Raw genomic sequence first — 24,134 nt, forward strand, 5'->3', positions numbered from 1 at the left:
CGCAAAGTATCGGAATGGTTCCCAGGGTCTGAAGGAGAGGAAACTCTCCTTCAGGCCCTGGGATCCATATTCATGTGTAAAATAAAGAATTAAAATAAAAAATATGGATATACTCACCTCTCCGGCGGCCCCTGGACTTTACCGATGTAACCGGGAGCCTCTGTTCCTAAGAATGAGCGCGTGAAGGACCTGCGATGACGTCGCGGCTTGTGATTGGTCGCGTGAGCGGTCACATGAGCGCTCACGCGATCAATCAGAAGCCGCGACGTCATCGAAGGCCCTTCACGCGCTCATTCTTAGGAACGGAGGCTGCCGGTTACAGCGGAAAAGTCCAGGGGCCTCCGGAGACGTGAGTATATCCATATTTTTTATTTTAATTCTTTATTTTACACATGAATATGGTTCCGATACCGATTCCCGATATCACAAAAGTATCGGAACTCGGTATCGGAATTCCGATACCGCAAGTATCGGCCGATACCCGATACTTGCGGTATCGGAATGCTCAACACTAGTTTTAACACATTTTACTATCTTTCTGTGTATGATCGTGCAGAAATCACTACCTGGCAACTCCGTTCTAAAATTTTACCTAACCTAATTTTTTTAACTTACCGTATAATTTTTTATTTTTTTTTGTCAATTATTTTTCTTTTTTAGATACATTTTTCTGCATTTTTATTCTAGCATATCACACAGCACATTTATGTTAATTCAAATCTAATTTAGATTATGCCTTTAAAAAAACAAGTCGCAATACATTCATATCTAAGATTACGACTTACTACAAATTCAAAGTCACATAAACTAATACTGCAGTGCAAATTAATAAGAATTTCCAACACAACTTTAGAAAAAATATGTATGCAATCTTTATTGAAAAATCACAATTATTTCACAACAAATTAAGTGTATAAATTCACTTGCAAATACACTGTGTTCCAAATTATTATGCAAATTGGATTTAAGTGTCATAAAGATTTAATTGTTTTGTTTTTCAAATAAACTTGTGGATGGTATTGTGTCTCAGGGCTCAATGAATCACTGAAATCAATCTTAAACACCTGTGATAATTAGTTTTCCAGGTGATTCTAATTAAAGGAAAACTACTCAAAAATGATGTTCCACATTATTATGCAGGTCACAGGTTTCAAGCAATATGGGAAATAAAAAGGATCTCTCTGCTGCTGAAAAGCGTTAAATAGTGCAATGCCTTGGACAAGGTATGAAAAAATTAGATATTTCATGAAAACTTAAGAGTGATCATCATACTCTAATGAGATTTGTGACTGAAACAGAGCACAGACAGAGTTCATGCAAATAAAGGCATAATGAGGAAGTTTTCTGCCAGACAAATTCATTGGATTAAGAGAGCAGCTGCCAAAATACCATTACAAAGCAGGAAAAAGTTATTTGAAGCTGCTGGTGTGTCTGGAATCCCTTGAACCTCAAGGTGTAGGATCCTTCAAAGGCTTGCTGTGGTGCATAAACCTACTATTCGGCCACTCCTAAACAGTGTTCACAAGCAGAAATGGTTGCAGTGGGCCCAGACATACATGAAGACTAATTTTCAAACAGTCTTGTTTACTGATGAGTGTCGGGCAACCCTGGACGGTCCAGATGGATGGAGTAGTGGATGGTTGGTGGATGGCCACCATGTCCCAACAAGGCTGCGATGTCAGCAAGGAGGTGGAGGAGTCATGTTTTGGGCTGGAATCATGGGGAACCAGCTGGTAGGGCCCTTTAAGGTTCCTGAAGGTGTGAAAATGACCTCAGCAAAGTAAATAGAGTTTCTGACTGACAACTTTCTTCCATGGTCTAAAAAGCAGAAACGTGCCTTCAGGAACAAAATCATCTTCATGCATGACAATGAATACCTCTAAGTAATTGGCTGCTATGGGCATAAAAGGAGATAAACTCATGGTGTGGCCACCATCTTTCCCTGACCTCAACCCTATAGAGAACCTTTGGAGTATCATCAAACAAAAGATCTATGAGGGTGGGAGGCAGTTCACATCAAAACGGCAGCTCTGGGAGGCTATTCTGACTTCATGCAAAGAAATACAAGCAAAAACTCTCCATAAACTCACAAGTTCAATGGATGCAAGAATTGTGAAGGTGATATCAATGAAGGGCTCCTATGGTAACATGTTTCTTGGCCTGTTAGGATGTTTTGTAGTTAAATAGCTTTTTTGTTCAGTGAATGTGACCTCCTAATGCTGCAAATTCCACAAATGAGCATTTTCAGTTCTTTAAAAAATATCAAATGTTTAGAAATACTACTGTGCCTAATAATTTGGAACAGTGCATTTTGAGTTTTTATTCATTTTGGAGACTATACTGTTATCATTGGGAGGTTTCTTCAATAAAATTCGATGTATACTCTAACGGGTGATGACTTTTATTAGACTGACTGTCATTTGCACTGACCATTTAGGAAAATCCGAGAAAAATGTAATTTGCATAATAATTTGGAACATAGTGTACACAACAGTGCATAACTCCTGGTGACTGAGCCTGATATGATTAACGACAGTGCCTCATGAAGCTTGGAGATAATATGTGATGCATAGCCCATAGCATAATACTGGCACATCTATGAAAGAGTTATTCTCAAGTTGTCTCTTGAGCAGTGAACAGCTTTCCAGTCTTCTTGACTTCCTGGTTTTGGACCTGGTGAGTAGGGTTGAGCGAAACGGATCGGTCATTTTCAAAAGTCGCCGACTTTTGGCAAAGTCGGGTTTCATGAAACCCGATCCGATCCCAGTGTGGGATCGGCCATGCGGTACACGATCTTCGCGCCAAAGTCACGTTTCATATGACGCTTAAAGCGCCATTTCTCAGCCAATGAAGGTCCACGCAGAGTGTGGGCAGCGTGATGACATAGGTCCTGGTCCCCACCATCTTAGAAAAGGGCATGGCAGTGATTGGCTTGCTTTCTGCGGCGTCACAGGGGCTATAAAGGGGCGTTCCCGCCGACCGCCATCTTACTGCTGCTGATCTGAGCATAGGAAGAGGATGCTGCCGCTTCGTCAGAAGCAGGGATAGCGTTAGGCAGGGTAAATTAACCCCAAAACCGCTTGTGCTGTAGCGATTTCCACTGTCCAACACCACCTTTTCTTTGCAGGGACAGTGGAGGCTAGATTTCTGTGCAACAGCTCTGTAGGTTATAAGGCTCCCTGATAGCTGCATTGCTGTGTGTACGCCGCTGTACAAACCAACTGCTTTTTTCAAAGCACAAATCCTGTTGTTCCTTCCTTTCTGCACAGCTATCTTGTTTGTTTGTCCACACTTTTGACTTTTGTGTGCAGCAGTCCTTATTATTGCTGCCTGCCATACTTTTCTGAGATTACTGTAGGGATATAGTAATTGTAGTACAGTCCCTTTTTTTTTTTTTGTTATATCTCTTCAAGCCACTTTCTGCCACAGAAAATATACTCTAATACAGTGGCCCAGATTTATTCACTAGTCTCCCTGAAAAAAAAAGGGGGGCAGATTCAAATTAGCAAATCTGCATCAGTGCCAGTCCTGTGTGTGGCATCTGTCTTTCATTTTCTGCCACAGAAAACCTACTGTATAACAGTGGGCCTGATTTCTTCACAATTCTCCCAGAAAAAATAAAACAAGTGGGAGATTAAGATTAGCAAATCTGCATCAGTGCCAGTCCTGTGTGTGGCATCTGTCTTTCTTTTTCAGCCACAGAAAACCTACTGTATAACAGTGGGCCTGATTTCTTCACAATATTCCCAGAAAAAATAAAACAAGTGGGAGATTAAGATTGGCAAATCTGCATCAGTGCCAGTCCTGTGTGTGGCATCTGTCTTTCTTTTTCTGCCACAGAAAACCTACTGTATAACAATGGGCCTGATTTCTTCACAATTCTCCCAGAAAAAATAAAACAAGTGGGAGATTAAGATTGGCAAATCTGCATCAGTGCCAGTCCTGTGTCTGGCATCTGTCTTTCATTTTCTGCCACAGAAAACCTACTGTATAACAGGGGGCCTGATTTCTTCAAAGTTCTCCCAGAAAAAAAAAACAAGTGGGAGATTAAGATTGGCAAATCTGCATCAGTGCCAGTCCTGTTTTTGACATCTGTCTTTCTTTTTCTGCTGCAGAAAACCTACTGTATAACAGTGGGCCTGATTTCTTCACAATTCTCCCAGAAAAAATAAAACAAGTGGGAGATTAAGATTGGCAAATCTGCATCAGTGCCAGTCCTGTGTGTGGCATCTGTCTTTCATTTTCTGCCACAGAAAACCTACTGTATAACAGTGGGCCTGATTTCTTCACAATTCTCCCAGAAAAAATAAAACAAGTGGGAGATTAAGATTAGCAAATCTGCATCAGTGCCAGTCCTGTGTGTGGCATCTGTCTTTCTTTTTCAGCCACAGAAAACCTACTGTATAACAGTGGGCCTGATTTCTTCACAATATTCCCAGAAAAAATAAAACAAGTGGGAGATTAAGATTGGCAAATCTGCATCAGTGCCAGTCCTGTGTGTGGCATCTGTCTTTCTTTTTCTGCCACAGAAAACCTACTGTATAACAATGGGCCTGATTTCTTCACAATTCTCCCAGAAAAAATAAAACAAGTGGGAGATTAAGATTGGCAAATCTGCATCAGTGCCAGTCCTGTGTCTGGCATCTGTCTTTCATTTTCTGCCACAGAAAACCTACTGTATAACAGGGGGCCTGATTTCTTCAAAGTTCTCCCAGAAAAAAAAAACAAGTGGGAGATTAAGATTGGCAAATCTGCATCAGTGCCAGTCCTGTTTTTGACATCTGTCTTTCTTTTTCTGCTGCAGAAAACCTACTGTATAACAGTGGGCCTGATTTCTTCACAATTCTCCCAGAAAAAATAAAACAAGTGGGAGATTAAGATTGGCAAATCTGCATCAGTGCCAGTCCTGTGTGTGGCATCTGTCTTTCTTTTTCTGCCACAGAAAACCTACTGTATAACAGTGGGCCTGGTTTCTTCACAATTCTCCCAGAAAAAATAAAACAAGTGGGAGATTAAGATTGGCAAATCTGCATCAGTGCCAGTCCTGTGTGTGGCATCTGTCTTTGTTTTTCTGCTGCAGAAAACCTACTGTATAACAGTGGGCCTGATTTCTTCACAATTCTCCCAGAAAAAATAAAACAAGTGGGAGATTAAGATTGGCAAATTTGCATCAGTGCCAGTCCTGTGTGTGGCATCTGTCTTTCTTTTTCTGCCACAGAAAACCTACTGTGTAACAGTGGGCCTGATTTCTTCACAATTCTCCCGGAAAAAAAAGAACAAGTGGGAGATTAAGATTGGCAAATCTGCATCAGTGCCAGTCCTGTGTGTGGCATCTGTCTTTCATTTTCTGCCACAGAAAACCTACTGTATAACAGGGGGCCTGATTTCTTCAAAGTTCTCCCAGAAAAAAAAACTAGTGGGAGATTAAGATTGGCAAATCTGCATCAGTGCCAGTCCTGTGTGTGGCATCTGTTATGACCCCAATGGCGAGGGTCTCAGAGAAACAAGTAAGTCTGCAACGTACAAAAATCCAGCTCATAGGGCAGTGGTAACTGGGTTGACCATATATCTACTCCTAACGCCAACACTAGCAGTAGCCGGGGAACATGCCTACGTTGGTCGCTAGATGTCTTGCGCCAGCCGGAGGACTAACTACCCCTAGAAGAAGAAAACAAAGACCTCTCTTGCCTCCAGAGAATAGACCCCAAAAGTAGGATAGTAGCCCCCCACAAATAATAACGGTGAGGTAAGAGGAAATGACAAACACAGAGATGAACTAGGTTTTAGCAAAGAGAGGCCCACTTACTAATAGCAGAATATAGTAAGATAACTTATATGGTCAACAAAAACCCTATCAAAATCCACGCTGGAGATTCAAGAACCCCCGAACCGTCTAACGGCCCGGGGGGAGAACACCAGCCACCCTAGAGCTTCCAGCAAGGTCAGGAAACAGATAATATACAAGCTGGACAAATATGCAAACCAAAACAAATAGCAAAAAGCAAGGAAGCAGACTTAGCTTAATCAAGCAGGAACCAGGATCAGTAGACAAGAGCACTACAGATTAGCTCTGATATCAACGTTGCCAGGCATTGAACTGAAGGTCCAGGGAGCTTATATAGCAACACCCCTGACCTAACGACCCAGGTGAGCATACAAGGGATGAATGACATACCCAGAGTCAAATCACTAGTAGCCACTAGAGGGAGCCAAAAGGTAAATTCACAACAGTACCCCCCCCCCTTAGTGAGGGGTCACCGAACCCTCACCAAGACCACCAGGGCAATCAGGATGAGCGGCGTGAAAGGCACGAACTAAATCGGCCGCATGCACATCAGAGGCGACCACCCAGGAATTATCCTCCTGACCATAGCCCTTCCACTTGACCAGGTACTGAAGCCTCCGCCTGGAGAGACGAGAATCTAAGATCTTCTCCACCTTGTACTCCAACTCGCCCTCAACCAACACCGGAGCAGGAGACTCAGCAGAAGGAACCACAGGCACAACGTACCGCCGCAACAAGGACCTATGAAATACGTTGTGGATGGCAAACGACACCGGAAGATCCAGGCGAAAGGATACAGGATTAATGATTTCCAATATCTTGTAAGGACCAATGAAGCGAGGCTTAAATTTGGGAGAGGAGACCTTCATAGGAACAAATCGAGAAGACAGCCATACCAAATCCCCAACGCGAAGTCGGGGACCCACACCGCGGCGGCGGTTGGCAAAACGCTGAGCCTTCTCCTGTGACAACTTCAAGTTGTCCACCACATGCCCCCAGATCCGCTGCAACCTATCCACCACGGAATCCACCCCAGGACAGTCAGAAGGCTCCACATGTCCCGAGGAAAAACGAGGATGGAAACCAGAGTTGCAGAAATTGTTGCAGAGTTGCCCATCTTAGCACAAAAGGACCTCCAAAATCTGGACACAAACTGGGATCCTCTGTCCGACACAATATTCTCAGGAATGCCGTGCAAACGAACCACGTTCTGGAAGAACACAGGAACCAGATCAGAAGAGGAGGGCAGCTTAGGCAAAGGAACCAAATGGACCATCTTGGAGAAACGATCACATATCACCCAGATGACAGACATGCCCTGAGACACCGGAAGATCAGAAATGAAATCCATAGAGATGTGTGTCCAAGGTCTCTTCGGGACAGGCAAGGGCAAGAGCAACCCGCTGGCACGAGAGCAGCAAGGCTTAGCTCAAGCACAAGTACCACAGGACTGTACAAATGACCGCACATCCCTTGACAAGGAAGGCCACCAAAAGGACCTGGCCACCAGATCTCTGGTGCCAAAAATTCCCGGGTGCCCTGCCAACACCGAGGAATGAACCTCGGAAATGACTCTGCTGGTCCATCTAGCAGGCACAAACAATCTGTCAGGTGGACAAGAGTCAGGCCTACCAGCCTGAAATCTCTGCAACACACGTCGCAGATCTGGAGAAATAGCAGACACGATAACTCCTTCCTTAAGAATACCCACAGGTTCAGCGACTCCAGGAGCATCAGGCACAAAGCTCCTAGACAAAGCATCGGCCTTCACATTCTTAGAACCTGGTAAGTACGAGACCACAAAGTCAAAACGGGAGAAAAACAATGACCAGCGGGCCTGTCTAGGATTCAGGCGTTTAGCAGACTCGAGATACATCAGATTTTTGTGATCAGTCAAGACCACCACACGATGCTTAGCACCCTCGAGCCAATGACGCCACTCCTCAAATGCCCACTTCATGGCCAACAACTCCCGATTGCCCACATCATAATTTCGCTCTGCCGGCGAAAACTTCCTAGAGAAAAAGGCACAAGGTCTCATAGCAGAGCAACCAGGGCCTCTCTGCGACAAAACGGCCCCTGCCCCAATCTCCGAAGCATCCACCTCAACCTGAAAGGGAAGTGAGATGTCAGGCTGGCACAAAACAGGCGCCGAAGTAAACCGGCGTTTTAACTCCTGGAAAGCCTCCACGGCAGCAGGAGCCCAGTTAGCTACATCAGAGCCTTTCTTGGTCATATCCATCAGCGGTTTAACAACGCTAGAGAAATTTGCGATAAAATGACGGTAGAAGTTAGCAAAACCCAAGAACTTCTGAAGACTCTTAACTGACGAGGGTTGAGTCCAATCATGAATAGCTCGGACCTTGACTGGATCCATCTCCACAGTAGAAGGGGAAAAAATGAACCCCAAAAAGGGAACCTTCTGTACACCAAAGAGACACTTTGAGCCTTTTACAAACAAAGAATTTTCACGCAGAATCTCAAAAACCATCCTGACCTGCTCCACATGCGAGTCCCAATCATCAGAAAAAAACAGAATATCATCCAGATAAACAATCAAAAATTTATCCAGATACTTCCGGAAAATGTCATGCATGAAGGACTGAAAAACTGAAGGTGCATTAGAAAGACCGAATGGTATCACCAAGTACTCAAAATGACCTTCGGGCGTATTGAATGCGGTTTTCCATTCATCGCCCTGCCTAATGCGCACAAGGTTGTACGCACCACGAAGGTCTATCTTGGTGAACCACTTGGCACCTTTAATCCGGGCAAACAAATCTGACAACAGCGGCAAAGGATACTGAAATTTGACAGTGATCTTATTTAAAAGCCGTTAGTCAATACAAGGCCTCAAAGATCCGTCCTTTTTGGCCACAAAAAAGAATCCCGCACCAAGAGGGGAAGAAGAAGGACGGATATGCCCCTTCTCAAGAGACTCCTTGATATATGAACGCATCGCAGTATGTTCAGGTACCGACAGATTAAACAGTCTCCCCTTAGGAAACTTACTGCCAGGAATCAAATCTATTGCACAGTCACATTCCCTATGAGGAGGCAGTGCACTGGACTTAGACTCGCTGAAGACATCCTGATAATCAGACAAATACGCCGGAACTTCCGAAGGCGTAGAAGAAGCAATAGACAAGGGCAGGGAATCTCCATGAATTCCATGGCAGCCCCAACTTGACACTGACATAGCCTTCCAGTCCAAGACTGGATTATGGGTCTGTAACCATGGCAAACCCAAAACAACCAAATCATGCATTTTATGCAGAACAAGAAAACGTATTACCTCCCGATGTTCGGGAGTCATGCACATGGTAACCTGTGTCCAAAACTGCGGTTTATTTTTTGCCAATGGCGTAGAATCAATACCCCTAAGAGGGATAGGATTTTCCAATGGCTCAAGAACAAATCCGCAGCGCTTGGCAAATGACAGATCCATAAGGCTCAGGGCAGCACCCGAGTCCACAAACGCCATGACAGGATACGATGACAGTGAGCAAATCAAAGTTACAGATAGAATAAATTTAGGTTGCAAATTACCAATGGCGACCGGACTAACAACCTTAGTAAGACGTTTAGAGCATGCTGAGATAACATGTGTAGAATCACCACAGTAGTAACACAAGCCATTCTGGCGTCTATGAATTTTCCGCTCATTTCTAGTCAGGATTCTATCACATTGCATTAAATCAGGTATCTGTTCAGACAACACCATAAGGGAATTAGCGGTTTTGCGCTCCCACAACCGCCGGTCGATTTGAATAGCCAGGGCCATAGAATCATTCAGACCTGTGGGAATAGGAAAACCCACCATCACATTCTTAATGGCTTCAGAAAGGCCATTTCTAAAATTAGCAGCCAATGCACACTCGTTCCACTGGGTCAGCACGGACCATTTCCGAAATTTTTGGCAATACACTTCAGCCTCGTCCTGGCCCTGAGACATAGCCAGCAAGGCCTTTTCTGCCTGAATCTCAAGATTGGGTTCCTCATAAAGCAAACCGAGCGCCAGAAAAAACGCATCAATGTCAGCCAATGCCGGATCTCCTGGCGCCAGCGAGAAGGCCCAATCCTGAGGGTCGCCCCGTAAAAAAGAAATAACAATTTTTACTTGCTGAGCGGAGTCTCCAGATGAACAGGATTTCAGGGACAAAAACAATTTACAATTATTCCTGAAATTTCTAAATTTAAATCGGTCTCCGGAAAACGGTTCAGGAATCGGTATCTTAGGTTCTGACATAGGACTTCTGATAACATAATCTTGTATGCCCTGCACACGAGCAGCAAGCTGGTCCACACTTGTAATCAAGGTCTGGACATTCATGTCTGCAGCAAACACAAGCCACTCAGAGGTAAAGGGGAAAAGAAAAAAAAAATGAGAGAGAGAAAAAAAAAACTCAGAGCTTTCTTTCTTATAATCCCGCTTCTGCAATGCATTTAACATTTAATACTGGCCTGGCAAACTGTTATGACCCCAATGGCGAGGGACTCAGAGAAACAAGTAAGTCTGCAACGTACAAAAATCCAGCTCATAGGGCAGTGGTAACTGGGTTGACCATATATCTACTCCTAACGCCAACACTAGCAGTAGCCGGGGAACATGCCTACGTTGGTCGCTAGATGTCTCGCGCCAGCCGGAGGACTAACTACCCCTAGAAGAAGAAAACAAAGACCTCTATTGCCTCCAGAGAATAGACCCCAAAAGTATGATAGTAGCCCCCCACAAATAATAACGGTGAGGTAAGAGGAAATGACAAACACAGAGATGAACTAGGTTTTAGCAAAGAGAGGCCCACTTACTAATAGCAGAATATAGTAAGATAACTTATATGGTCAACAAAAACCCTATCAAAATCCACGCTGGAGATTCAAGAACCCCCGAACCGTCTAACGGCCCGGGGGGAGAACACCAGCCACCCTAGAGCTTCCAGCAAGGTCAGGAAACAGATAATATACAAGCTGGACAAAAATGCAAACCAAAACAAATAGCAAAAAGCAAGGAAGCAGACTTAGCTTAATCAAGCAGGAACCAGGATCAGTAGACAAGAGCACTACAGATTAGCTCTGATATCAACGTTGCCAGGCATTGAACTGAAGGTCCAGGGAGCTTATATAGCAACACCCCTGACTTAACGACCCAGGTGAGCATACAAGGGATGAATGACATACCCAGAGTCAAATCACTAGTAGCCACTAGAGGGAGCCAAAAGGTAAATTCACAACAGGCATCTGTCTTTCTTTTTCTGCTGCAGAAAACCTACTGTATAACAGTGGGCCTGATTTCTTCACAATTCTCCCAGAAAAAATAAAACAAGTGGGAGATTAAGATTGGCAAATCTGCATCAGTGCCAGTCCTGTGTGTGGCATATGTCTTTCTTTTTCTGCCACAGAAAACCTACTGTATAACAGTGGGCCTGGTTTCTTCACAATTCTCCCAGAAAAAATAAAACAAGTGGGAGATTAAGATTGGCAAATCTGCATCAGTGCCAGTCCTGTGTGTGGCATCTGTCTTTCTTTTTCTGCCACAGAAAACCTACTGTATAACAGTGGGCCTGATTTCTTCACAATTCTCCCAGAAAAAATAAAACAAGTGGGAGATTAAGATTGGCAAATCTGCATCAGTGCCAGTCCTGTGTGTGGCATCTGTCTTTCTTTTTCTGCCACAGAAAACCTACTGTATAACAGTGGGCCTGATTTCTTCACAATTCTCCCAGAAAAAATAAAACAAGTGGGAGATTAAGATTGGCAAATCTGCATCAGTGCCAGTCCTGTGTGTGGCACCTGTCTTTCTTTTTCTGCCAAAGAAAACCTACTGTATAACAGTGGGCCTGGTTTCTTCACAATTCTCCCAGAAAAAATAAAACAAGTGGGAGATTAAGATTGGCAAATCTGCATCAGTGCCAGTCCTGTGTGTGGCATCTGTCTTTCTTTTTCTGCTGCAGAAAACCTACTGTATAACAGTGGGCCTGATTTCTTCACAATTCTCCCAGAAAAAATAAAACAAGTGGGAGATTAAGATTGGCAAATCTGCATCAGTGCCAGTCCTGTGTGTGGCATATGTCTTTCTTTTTCTGCCACAGAAAACCTACTGTATAACAGTGGGCCTGGTTTCTTCACAATTCTCCCAGAAAAAATAAAACAAGTGGGAGATTAAGATTGGCAAATCTGCATCAGTGCCAGTCCTGTGCGTGGCATCTGTCTTTCTTTTTCTGCCACAGAAAACCTACTGTATAACAGTGGGCCTGATTTCTTCACAATTCTCCCAGAAAAAATAAAACAAGTGGGAGATTAAGATTGGCAAATCTGCATCAGTGCCAGTCCTGTGTGTGGCACCTGTCTTTCTTTTTCTGGCACAGAAAACCTACTGTATAACAGTGGGCCTGGTTTCTTCACAATTCTCCCAGAAAAAATAAAACAAGTGGGAGATTAAGATTGGCAAATCTGCATCAGTGCCAGTCCTGTGTGTGGCATCTGTCTTTCTTTTTCTGCTGCAGAAAACCTACTGTATAACAGTGGGCCTGAGTTCTTCACAATTCTCCCAGAAAAAATAAAACAAGTGGGAGATTAAGATTGGCAAATCTGCATCAGTGCCAGTCCTGTGTGTGGCATATGTCTTTCTTTTTCTGCCACAGAAAACCTACTGTATAACAGTGGGCCTGGTTTCTTCACAATTCTCCCAGAAAAAATAAAACAAGTGGGAGATTAAGATTGGCAAATCTGCATCAGTGCCAGTCCTGTGTGTGGCATCTGTCTTTCTTTTTCTGCCACAGAAAACCTACTGTATAACAGTGGGCCTGATTTCTTCACAATTCTCCCAGAAAAAATAAAACAAGTGGGAGATTAAGATTGGCAAATCTGCATCAGTGCCAGTCCTGTGTGTGGCACCTGTCTTTCTTTTTCTGCCACAGAAAACCTACTGTATAACAGTGGGCCTGGATTCTTCACAATTCTCCCAGAAAAAATAAAACAAGTGGGAGATTAAGATTGGCAAATCTGCATCAGTGCCAGTCCTGTGTGTGGCATCTGTCTTTCTTTTTCTGCTGCAGAAAACCTACTGTATAACAGTGGGCCTGATTTCTTCACAATTCTCCCAGAAAAAATAAAACAAGTGGGAGATTAAGATTGGCAAATCTGCATCAGTGCCAGTCCTGTGTGTGGCATATGTCTTTCTTTTTCTGCCACAGAAAACCTACTGTATAACAGTGGGCCTGGTATCTTCACAATTCTCCCAGAAAAAATAAAACAAGTGGGAGATTAAGATTGGCAAATCTGCATCAGTGCCAGTCCTGTGTGTGGCATCTGTCTTTCTTTTTCTGCCACAGAAAACCTACTGTATAACAGTGGGCCTGATTTCTTCACAATTCTCCCAGAAAAAATAAAACAAGTGGGAGATTAAGATTGGCAAATCTGCATCAGTGCCAGTCCTGTGTGTGGCATCTGTCTTTCTTTTTCTGCCACAGAAAACCTACTGTATAACAGTGGGCCTGATTTCTTCACAATTCTCCCAGAAAAAATAAAACAAGTGGGAGATTAAGATTGGCAAATCTGCATCAGTGCCAGTCCTGTGTGTGGCACCTGTCTTTCTTTTTCTGCCAAAGAAAACCTACTGTATAACAGTGGGCCTGGTTTCTTCACAATTCTCCCAGAAAAAATAAAACAAGTGGGAGATTAAGATTGGCAAATCTGCATCAGTGCCAGTCCTGTGTGTGGCATCTGTCTTTCTTTTTCTGCTGCAGAAAACCTACTGTATAACAGTGGGCCTGATTTCTTCACAATTCTCCCAGAAAAAATAAAACAAGTGGGAGATTAAGATTGGCAAATCTGCATCAGTGCCAGTCCTGTGTGTGGCATATGTCTTTCTTTTTCTGCCACAGAAAACCTACTGTATAACAGTGGGCCTGGTTTCTTCACAATTCTCCCAGAAAAAATAAAACAAGTGGGAGATTAAGATTGGCAAATCTGCATCAGTGCCAGTCCTGTGCGTGGCATCTGTCTTTCTTTTTCTGCCACAGAAAACCTACTGTATAACAGTGGGCCTGATTTCTTCACAATTCTCCCAGAAAAAATAAAACAAGTGGGAGATTAAGATTGGCAAATCTGCATCAGTGCCAGTCCTGTGTGTGGCACCTGTCTTTCTTTTTCTGGCACAGAAAACCTACTGTATAACAGTGGGCCTGGTTTCTTCACAATTCTCCCAGAAAAAATAAAACAAGTGGGAGATTAAGATTGGCAAATCTGCATCAGTGCCAGTCCTGTGTGTGGCATCTGTCTTTCTTTTTCTGCTGCAGAAAACCTACTGTATAACAGTGGGCCTGATTTCTTCACAATTCTCCCAGAAAAAATAAAACAAGTGGGAGATTAAGATTGGCAAATCTGCATCAGTGCCAGTCCTGTGTGTGGCATATGTCTTTCTTTTTCTGCCACAGAAAACCTACTGTATAACAGTGGGCCTGGTTTCTTCACAATTCTCCCAGAAAAAATAAAACAAGTGGGAGATTAAGATTGGCAAATCTGCATCAGTGCCAGTCCTGTGTGTGGCATCTGTCTTTCTTTTTCTGCCACAGAAAACCTACTGTATAACAGTGGGCCTGATTTCTTCACAATTCTCCCAGAAAAAATAAAACAAGTGGGAGATTAAGATTGGCAAATCTGCATCAGTGCCAGTCCTGTGTGTGGCACCTGTCTTTCTTTTTCTGCCACAGAAAACCTACTGTATAACAGTGGGCCTGGTTTCTTCACAATTCTCCCAGAAAAAATAAAACAAGTGGGAGATTAAGATTGGCAAATCTGCATCAGTGCCAGTCCTGTGTGTGGCATCTGTCTTTCTTTTTCTGCTGCAGAAAACCTACTGTATAACAGTGGGCCTGATTTCTTCACAATTCTCCCAGAAAAAATAAAACAAGTGGGAGATTAAGATTGGCAAATCTGCATCAGTGCCAGTCCTGTGTGTGGCATATGTCTTTCTTTTTCTGCCACAGAAAACCTACTGTATAACAGTGGGCCTGGTATCTTCACAATTCTCCCAGAAAAAATAAAACAAGTGGGAGATTAAGATTGGCAAATCTGCATCAGTGCCAGTCCTGTGTGTGGCATCTGTCTTTCTTTTTCTGCCACAGAAAACCTACTGTATAACAGTGGGCCTGATTTCTTCACAATTCTCCCAGAAAAAATAAAACAAGTGGGAGATTAAGATTGGCAAATCTGCATCAGTGCCAGTCCTGTGTGTGGCATCTGTCTTTTTTTTTCTGCCACAGAAAACCTACTGTATAACAGTGGGCCTGATTTCTTCACAATTCTCCCAGAAAAAATAAAACAAGTGGGAGATTAAGATTGGCAAATCTGCATCAGTGCCAGTCCTGTGTGTGGCACCTGTCTTTCTTTTTCTGCCACAGAAAACCTACTGTATAACAGTGGGCCTGGTTTCTTTACAATTCTCCCAGAAAAAAAAAACAAGTGGGAGATTAAGATTGGCAAATCTGCATCAGTGCCAGTCCTGTGTGTGGCATCCGTCTTTGTTTTTCTGCCACAGAAAACCTACTGTATAACAGTGGGCCTGATTTCTTCACAATTCTCCCAGAAAAAATAAAACAAGTGGGAGATTAAGATTGGCAAATCTGCATCAGTGCCAGTCCTGTGTGTGGCACCTGTCTTTCTTTTTCTGCCACAGAAAACCTACTGTATAACAGTGGGCCTGGTTTCTTCACAATTCTCCCAGAAAAAATAAAACAAGTGGGAGATTAAGATTGGCAAATCTGCATCAGTGCCAGTCCTGTGTGTGGCATCTGTCTTTCATTTTCTGCCACAGAAAACCTACTGTATAACAGTGGGCCTGATTTCTTCACAATTCTCCCAGAAAAAATAAAACAAGTGGGAGATTAAGATTGGCAAATCTGCATCAGTGCCAGTCCTGTGTGTGGCATCTGTCTTTCTTTTTCTGCAACAGAAAACCTACTCTATAACAGTGGGCCTGATTTCTTCACAATTCTCCCAGAAAAAATAAAACAAGTGGGAGATTAAGATTGGCAAATCTGCATCAGTGCCAGTCCTGTGTGTGGCATCTGTCTTTCTTTTTCTGCCACAGAAAACCTACTGTATAACAGTGGGCCTGATTTCTTCACAATTCTCCCAGAAAAAATAAAACAAGTGGGAGATTAAGATTGGCAAATCTGCATCAGTGCCAGTCCTGTGTCTGGCATCTGTCTTTCTTTTTCTGCCACAGAAAACCTACTGTATAACAGTGGGCCTGATTTCTTCACAATTCTCCCAGAAAAAATAAAACAAGTGGGAGATTAAGATTGGCAAATCTGCATCAGTGCCAGTCCTGTGTGTGGCACCTGTCTTTCTTTTTCTGCCACAGAAAACCTACTGTATAACAGTGGGCCTGGTTTCCTCACAATTCTCCCAGAAAAAATAAAACAAGTGGGAGATTAAGATTGGCAAATCTGCATCAGTGCCAGTCCTGTGTGTGGCATCCGTCTTTGTTTTTCTGCCACAGAAAACCTACTGTATAACAGTGGGTCTGATTTCTTCACAATTCTCCCATAAAAAATAAAACAAGTGGGAGATTAAGATTGGCAAATCTGCATCAGTGCCAGTCCTGTGTGTGGCATCTGTCTTTCATTTTCTGCCACAGAAAACTTACTGTATAACAGTGGGCCTGATTTCTTCACAACTCTCCCGAAAAAAAAAAAAAACAAGTGGGAGATTAGCAAATTGCCAGGATTGGCAAATCTGCATCAGTGCCAGTCCTGTGTGTGGCATCTGTCTTTGTTTTCTGCTGCAGAAAACCTACTGTATAACAGTGGGCCTGATTTCTTCACAATTCTCCCATGAAAAATAAAACAAGTGGGAGATTAAGATTGGCAAATCTGCATCAGTGCCAGTCCTGTGTGTGGCATCTGTCTTTCTTTTTCTGCCACAGAAAACCTACAGTATAACAGTGGGCCTGATTTCTTCACAATTCTCCCAGAAAAAATAAAACAAGTGGGAGATTAAGATTGGCAAATCTGCATCAGTGCCAGTCCTGTGTGTGGTATCTGTCTTTCTTTTTCTGCCACAGAAAACCTACTATATAACAGTGGGCCTGATTTCTTCACAATTCTCCCAGAAAAAATAAAACAAGTGGGAGATTAAGATTGGCAAATCTGCATCAGTGCCAGTCCTGTGTGTGGCATCTGTCTTTCTTTTTCTGCCACAGAAAACCTACTATATAACAGTGGGCCTGATTTCTTCACAATTCTCCCAGAAAAAATAAAACAAGTGGGAGATTAAGATTGGCAAATCTGCATCAGTGCCAGTCCTGGGTGTAGCATCTGTCTTTCATTTTCTGCCACAGAAAACCTACTGTATAACAGTGGGCCTGAGTTCTTCACAATTCTCCCTGAAAAAATAAAACAATTGGGAGATTAAGATTGGCAAATCTGCATCAGTGCCAGTCCTGTGTGTGGCATCTGTCTTTCTTTTTCTGCCACAGAAAACCTACTGTATAACAGTGGGCCTGATTAAATCACTTGTCTCCCATATCCCCCCAAAAAAATTAAAATAAAGGGCGAATAATCTTGCCAAATCTGTGCATCTGTGCCAGTGCTGTCTGTGGTATCGGTCAGTCATTTTGTGCCACAGGAACTACTGTGATATAGTGGGCCTGATTAAATCCCTTGTCTCCCATATCAAAAAAAGAGGGACATTTCGATTGCCAGTGTGTGCATCTGCGTCTGTCCTGTTAGTGTCATATCTGCCAGCCTCTTTCTGCCAATCAAACAGTGTAGTGTAATACAGTGGGCCTGATTTTTCCCTGCATTCTCCCACACATAAAGAGGGACATTTCTATTGCCAGTGTGTGCATCTGTGTCAGTCCTGTTAGTGCCATATCTGCCAGCCTCTCTCTGCCAATCAAACTGTGTAGTGTAATACAGTGGGCCTGATTTTTCCCTGCATTCTCCCACACATAAGGAGGGACATTTCTATTGCCAGTGTGTGCATCTGCGTCAGTCCTGTTAGTGCCATATCTGCCAGCCTCTTTCTGTCAATCAAACTGTGTAGTGTAATACAGTGGGCCTGATTCTTCCCTGCATTCTCCCATACATATAGAGGGACATTTCGATTGCCATTGTGTGCATCTGCGTCAGTCCTGTTAATGTCATATCTGCCAGCCTCTTTCTGCCAATCAAACAGTGTAGTGTAATACAGTGGGCCTGATTTTTCCCTGCATTCTCCCACACATAAAGAGGGACATTTCTATTGCCAGTGTGTGCATCTGCGTCAGTCCTGTTAGTGCCATATCTGCCAGCCTCTTTCTGCCAATCAAACTGTGTAGTGTAATACAGTGGGCCTGATTTTTCCCTGCATTCTCCCACACATAAAGAGGGACATTTCTATTGCCAGTGTGTGCATCTGCGTCAGTCCTGTTAGTGTCATATCTGCCAGCCTCTTTCTGCCAATCAAACAGTGTAGTGTAATACAGTGGGCCTGACTTTTCCCTGCATTCTCCCACACATAAAGAGGGACATTTCTATTGCCAGTGTGCGCATCTGCGTCAGTCCTGTTAGTGTCATATCTGCCAACCTCTTTCTGCCAATCAAACTGTGTAGTGTAATGCAGTGGGCCTGATTTTTCCATGCATTCTCCCACACATAAAGAGGGACATTTCTATTGCCAGTGTGTGCATCTGTGTCAGTCCTGTTAGTGCCATATCTGCCAGCCTCTTTGTGCCAATCAAACTGTGTAGTGTAATACAGTGGGCCTGATTTTTCCCTGCATTCTCCCACACATAAAGAGGGACATTTCTATTGCCAGTGTGTGCATCTGCATCAGTCCTGTTAGTGCCATATATGCTAGCCACTTTCTGCCAATCAAACTGTGTAGTGTAATACAGTGGGCCTGATTTTTCCCAGCATTCTCCCACACATAAAGAGGGACGTTTCTATTGCCAGTGTGTGCATCTGCGTCAGTCCTGTTAGTGCCATATCTGCCAGCCTCTTTCTGCCAATCAAACTGTGTAGTGTAATACAGTGGGCCTGATTTTTTCCTGCATTCTCCCACACATAAAAAAGGGAGATTTAAATTCACAACAAGTTCACGTACACCTTCTACCTGGTTTTACAGGACCACATAACGGTTGTTAGTTTGGTTACATTTTTCCAAGAATGAGGAAGTCTGGTGGAAGAGGCCGTTGGCGGTCATTGCCAGCTGGTAATGATGGTAGTGGTGGTGGTCGTGGAGCATCAGGTGGTCATGGGAAAAGCAATATAGCCCCTGAGTCTCGAGTTGTTGAGCCAGCGTCATCGTCTGGCTACACAAGTCCTCGAAGGCTCCCTTTCTGGGAGTAGGAAAACCGCTTTTGAAGCCGGAGCAGCAGGAACAAGTATTGGCTTTCATTGCTGACTCTGCCTCTAGCTCTTTCTCCTCCTCCTCGGAAAGTGCCAAATGTCAGAGCAGTGCGTCGTCAGTGGATGCTCCCAGTCAGGAACAAGTCGCTTCCTTGTGTCCTTCACCCAGAACAACAGTGAAGGATGCGTCAGGCGACACAACAGGTTACTCCATGGAGCTCTTTACACATACCGTGCCTGGGTTAGAAAGGGAAATTGTTAACAGGCCATGCCCATTACAAGATGAATCGGACATGGAGTGCACAGATGCACAGCCACAGCCAGATTATTATGCTGTTCCTTTGACTTAGATCAGAACATTGCCCTCGCAGTGTACTGATCCAGAATCTGTCCCCGATGAGACTATGGAGCCCCGTCACGAACGCTATAGCACCAGCTTACACGGTGACACAGAGGAAGGTGCACAGGACATAGGAGAAAAGGTCATAGATGACCCAGTTGTTGACCCCGATTGGCAGCCATTGTGGGAACATGGTGCAGGCGGCAGTAGCTCTGAAGCGGAGGACGAGGAGCCACAGCAGGCATCAACATCGCAACAGGTTCCATCTGGCAGGCCCGTATCTGGCCAAAAACGTGTGGCAAAACCAAAACCAGTTGTAGGACAGCGTGTCCATCCGGTTAAAGTAGCTCAGTGTGCAATGCCTGAAAAGGTATCCGATAGTAGGAAGAGTGCAGTCTGGAATTTTTTTAACCAAGATCCCAATGATCAGTGCAAAGTCATCTGTAAGAAATGCTCAAGAACCTTCAGCAGAGGTCAGAATGTTAAAAATCTAAATACAAGTTGCATGCGTAGACATTTAACCACCATGCACTTGCAAGCCTGGACAAACTAGCAAACGTCCCTTAGCGTTGTAGCACCCTCTCACAATGAAGCTAGTCAGCAACGCGACATCCCTTCCCTCACTGTAAGCCCACCGTTTACCACACCTCCTGCAGGTAATGTGGCTGTTTCGTCGCAAGGCCAAAGCAGTCAGGGAATCACCAGGTTCGTGGTAGGAAAAACTGTATGTAGGGCAACAGCAAGAATACCATCACCAACCCTCTCTCAGTCACCCATGTCCACCGGCACCCCCGCTAGTTCCACCGTATGCAGCTCTCCAGTCCAGCTCACCCTACATGAGACTCTCATTAGGAAAAGGAAGTACTCATCCTCGCATCCGCGTACACAGGGTTTGAAAGCCCACATTGCTAGACTAATCACGTTAGAGATGATGCCCTACCGGTTAGTTGAAAGTGAAGCTTTCAAAGCCCTGATGGACTATGCTGTACCACGCTACGAGCTACCCAGTTGACACTTCTTTTCGAGAAAAGCCATCCCAGCCCTCCACCAGCATATAAAAGACCGCATTGTCCATGCGCTCAGGCAATCTGTGAGTAGAAAGGTGCACCTGACAACAGATGCATGGACCAGTAGGCATGGCCAGGGGCGTTACGTCTCCATCACGGCACACTGGGTTAATGTGGTGGATGCAGGGTCCACAGGGGACAGTAATATTGGGACAGTTCTGCCTAGCCCACGGTCTAGGAAACATTTGGCTGTAGGCGTTCATCCCCCCTCCTCCTCCTCCTCCTCGCCCTCCAGCAGAAGCGAGAGCTCGTCCACAGACCGCAGTCGCACGACCACTCCATCCGCAGCTGCCACTGTTGCACACGAGGTGTCCAATTATGGAACAGCTAGTGGCAAGCGTCAACAGGCTGTATTGGCAATGAAGTGTTTGGGCGACAACAGATACACTGCGGAAGTTCTGTCCGAGTTCTTGCAGCAAGAAACTCAGTCATGGCTGGGCACTGTACATCTTGAGGCAGGCAAGGTAGTGAGTGATAACGGAAGGAATTTTATGGCTGCCATAGCCCTTTCACAACTGAAACACATTCCTTGCCTGGTTCACACCTTAAACCTGGTGGTGCAGTGTTTCCTGAAAAGTTATTCGGGGTTACCCGACCTGCTGCTGAAAGTGCGCAGTCTTTGCTCTCACATCCGCCGTTCGCCCGTACGCTCCAGCCGTATGCAGAACCATCAGCGGTCTTTGAACCTTCCCCAGCATCGCCTAATCATTGACGTTGCAACAAGGTGGAACTCCACACTGCACATGCTTCATAGACTGTGCGAACAGAGGCATGCTGTTATGTATTTGTGGGAGGATACACATACACGGGCAGGCAGTTGGATGGCAGACATGGAGTTGTCAGCTGTGCAGTGGTCGAAGCTCCAAGACCTGTGTCAAGTCCTTCAGTGTTTTGAGGAATGCACACGGCTGGTTAGTGCAGACAACGCCGTAATAAGCATGAGCATCCCCCTAATGCATCTGCTGATGCAAAGTTTGACGCACATAAAGGAGCAGGAGTCTGCAGCCGAGGACGAGGGAAGCCTTGATGACAGTCAGCCATTGTCTGCTCAGGGAAGTCTACAGGACGAGGTGGCGGGCGAAGAGGAGGAGGACGAGGAGGATGATGGGGATGAGTATTTTTTGGATGAGGAAGCTTCTCAGGGGGCAATAGAAACTGCTGGCGGTGCAAGGCCGGGTTAAGGGTTTTTGAGGGAGACAAGTGACGTTGATTTGCCCGAAAGTGCTCCTCAACCCAGCATATGCACTGAATTGACAACTGGAACATTGGCTCACATGGCGGATTATGCCTTGCGTATCCTCAAAAGGGACCCACGCATTATAAAAATGATGACCGATGACAATTACTGGTTGGCCTGCCTCCTTGATCCTCGCTATAAAGGCAAATTGCAAAATATCATGCCACATGAGAACCTCGAACAAATATTGGCAACCAAACAAGCTACTCTTGTAGACCGTTTGATTCAGGCATTCCCAGCACACAGCGCCGGTGATGGTTCTCACATGAGCTGCAGGGGGCAACAGGGCAGAGGTGTTAGAGGTGCACAAATCAGAAATGGCGTAGGACAGAGGGGTTTTCTGACCAGGTTGTGGAGTGATTTCGCAATGACCGCAGACACGACAGGTACTGCAGCATCAATTCAAAGTGACAGGAGACAACATTTGTCCAGTATGGTTACTAACTATTTTTCCTCCATTATCGATGTTCTCCCTCAACCGTCATTCCCCTTTGATTACTGGGCATCCAAAATTGACACCTGGCCTGAATTGGCCGAATATGCATTGCAGGAGCTTGCTTGCCCAGCAGCTAGTGTGCTATCAGAAAGAGTATTCAGTGCTGCTGGTTCAATACTGACCAAAAAAAGGACTCGTCTGGCTACCGAAAATTTTGATGATCTAACCTTCATTAAAATGAACTACTCATCGATTTCAAATTATTTTGCCCCACCTTTCCCGGCTGACACCTTGCTTTCCTGTAAAAAGGTCTTGCTTTGGGACTGGTGTTACTGACTGTTCCAACTCTTAATTTGCAGCTGCTGTTTGTCCAGCATATGACATGTTTACACCTCCCTAAATGGCTTAACTCCCCCCACGGGGCCGTGGTCTCGCCACTTGGTGCAGGCACCCGTCAGAGTGCCGTTTGTCTGAAGAGGTGGGTGTGCCCACTTTTGGTCGACGGCACTGGCACTGGGTCCCTCATAGTACAATGAAGTGTCTCTGGTGGTGGTGGCGCGCACCCAACGTCAGACACACCGTTGTAACATGAGGGGCCCTGGGCTTGTACCGCCGGCCAGGAGAGAGTGTCCCCCTCAGGTCAAACAGTGCTCTACCACTTGCAAAATTATCTCTCGCTGCTCCACCACTGTTTAGTCTATGTGCTGAAATCCTTCAATGGCTGGCACAGACAATAACAATTTGTTGACATGTATGATGCTAGTTAAAATAGTCAGGGGCCCTGTCCTACATTTACACCAGTAAATACTTTGCGCCAAATTACAATGTCTGAAAGTCAGCATAGGAGCACACCCCTGTACCTAAGTATGCCACCTTTTTTTTGGGGGGGGTTTGTTTTTTTTTGGGAGACATGAACATCTATTTAGTTTTTGGGAGTACTTACTGTGTCAGACACTCCTTCCAATTGTCCTCCGCTGACCACACCAATGCTGCCTGTGTACCCCTGCCACATAATGGAAGCTGCATATAGCCTATTTTATTATTTTGGGCCTAGGAAGTCTGTCTGCGGTCCCTCCTTCCAATTGTCCTCCTCTGACCACACCAATGTTGCCTGTGTACCCCTGCCACATAATGGAAGCTGCATATAGCCTATTTTATTATTTTTGGCCTAGGAAGTCTGTCTGCGGTCCCTCCTTCCAATTGTCCTCCGCTGACCACACCAATGTTGCCTGTGTACCCCTGCCACATAATGGAAGCTGCATATAGCCTATTTTATTATTTTAAGGCCTAGGAAGTCTGTCTGCGGTCCCTCCTTCCAATTGTCCTCCGCTGACCACACCAATGCTGCCTGTGTACCCCTGCCACATAATGGAAGCTGCATATAGCCTATTTTATTATTTTAGGCCTAGGAAGTCTGTCTGCGGTCCCTCCTTCCAATTGTCCTCCGCTGAACACACCAATGCTGCCTGTGTACCCCTGCCACATAATGGAAGCTGCATAGAGCTTATTTTATTATTTTGGGCCTAGGAAGTCTGTCTGCGGTCCCTCCTTCCAATTGTCCTCCGCTGACCACACCAATGCTGCCTGTGTACCCCTGTAACCAATTTAAAACTGCATAGAGCCAACTTTTTTAGTTAACACATACTACCTTTGTTTGTCTGCGCCACTCAATCACGCTGTCCTCCACTGAAAAAGCTGAGCTTCAACCTTCAGGCTCTCATTAAGTAGTTGTTAATGTAACACTGCTGTTGCCCTACTACTTTGGTTGGGGCCTAGTAACGGTGTCTGCCGCTCCTTGGTGTTCTCCTCCAGGTTTCCTTGTCTGAGCTTCAACCTTCAGGCTCTCATTAAGTAGTTGTTTATATAAGACAGCAGTTGCCCTACTACTTTGGTTGGGGCCTAGTAACGGTGTCTGCTGCTCCTTGGTGTTCT

The 24,134-nt window shown here is 44.8% G+C and overlaps 1 protein-coding gene across 1 annotated transcript in view; it reads right to left on the reverse strand.

The window, feature by feature from the left end:
* The window catches only part of HCRTR2 (hypocretin receptor 2), a 275,912-nt gene that overhangs the window by 75,320 nt on the left and 176,458 nt on the right, over positions 1 to 24,134 (reverse strand). The window lies entirely within an intron of this gene.

This window comes from Ranitomeya variabilis, chromosome 2 (assembly GCF_051348905.1).
Source record: "Ranitomeya variabilis isolate aRanVar5 chromosome 2, aRanVar5.hap1, whole genome shotgun sequence".
NCBI classification, from domain to species: Eukaryota; Metazoa; Chordata; class Amphibia; order Anura; family Dendrobatidae; genus Ranitomeya; species Ranitomeya variabilis.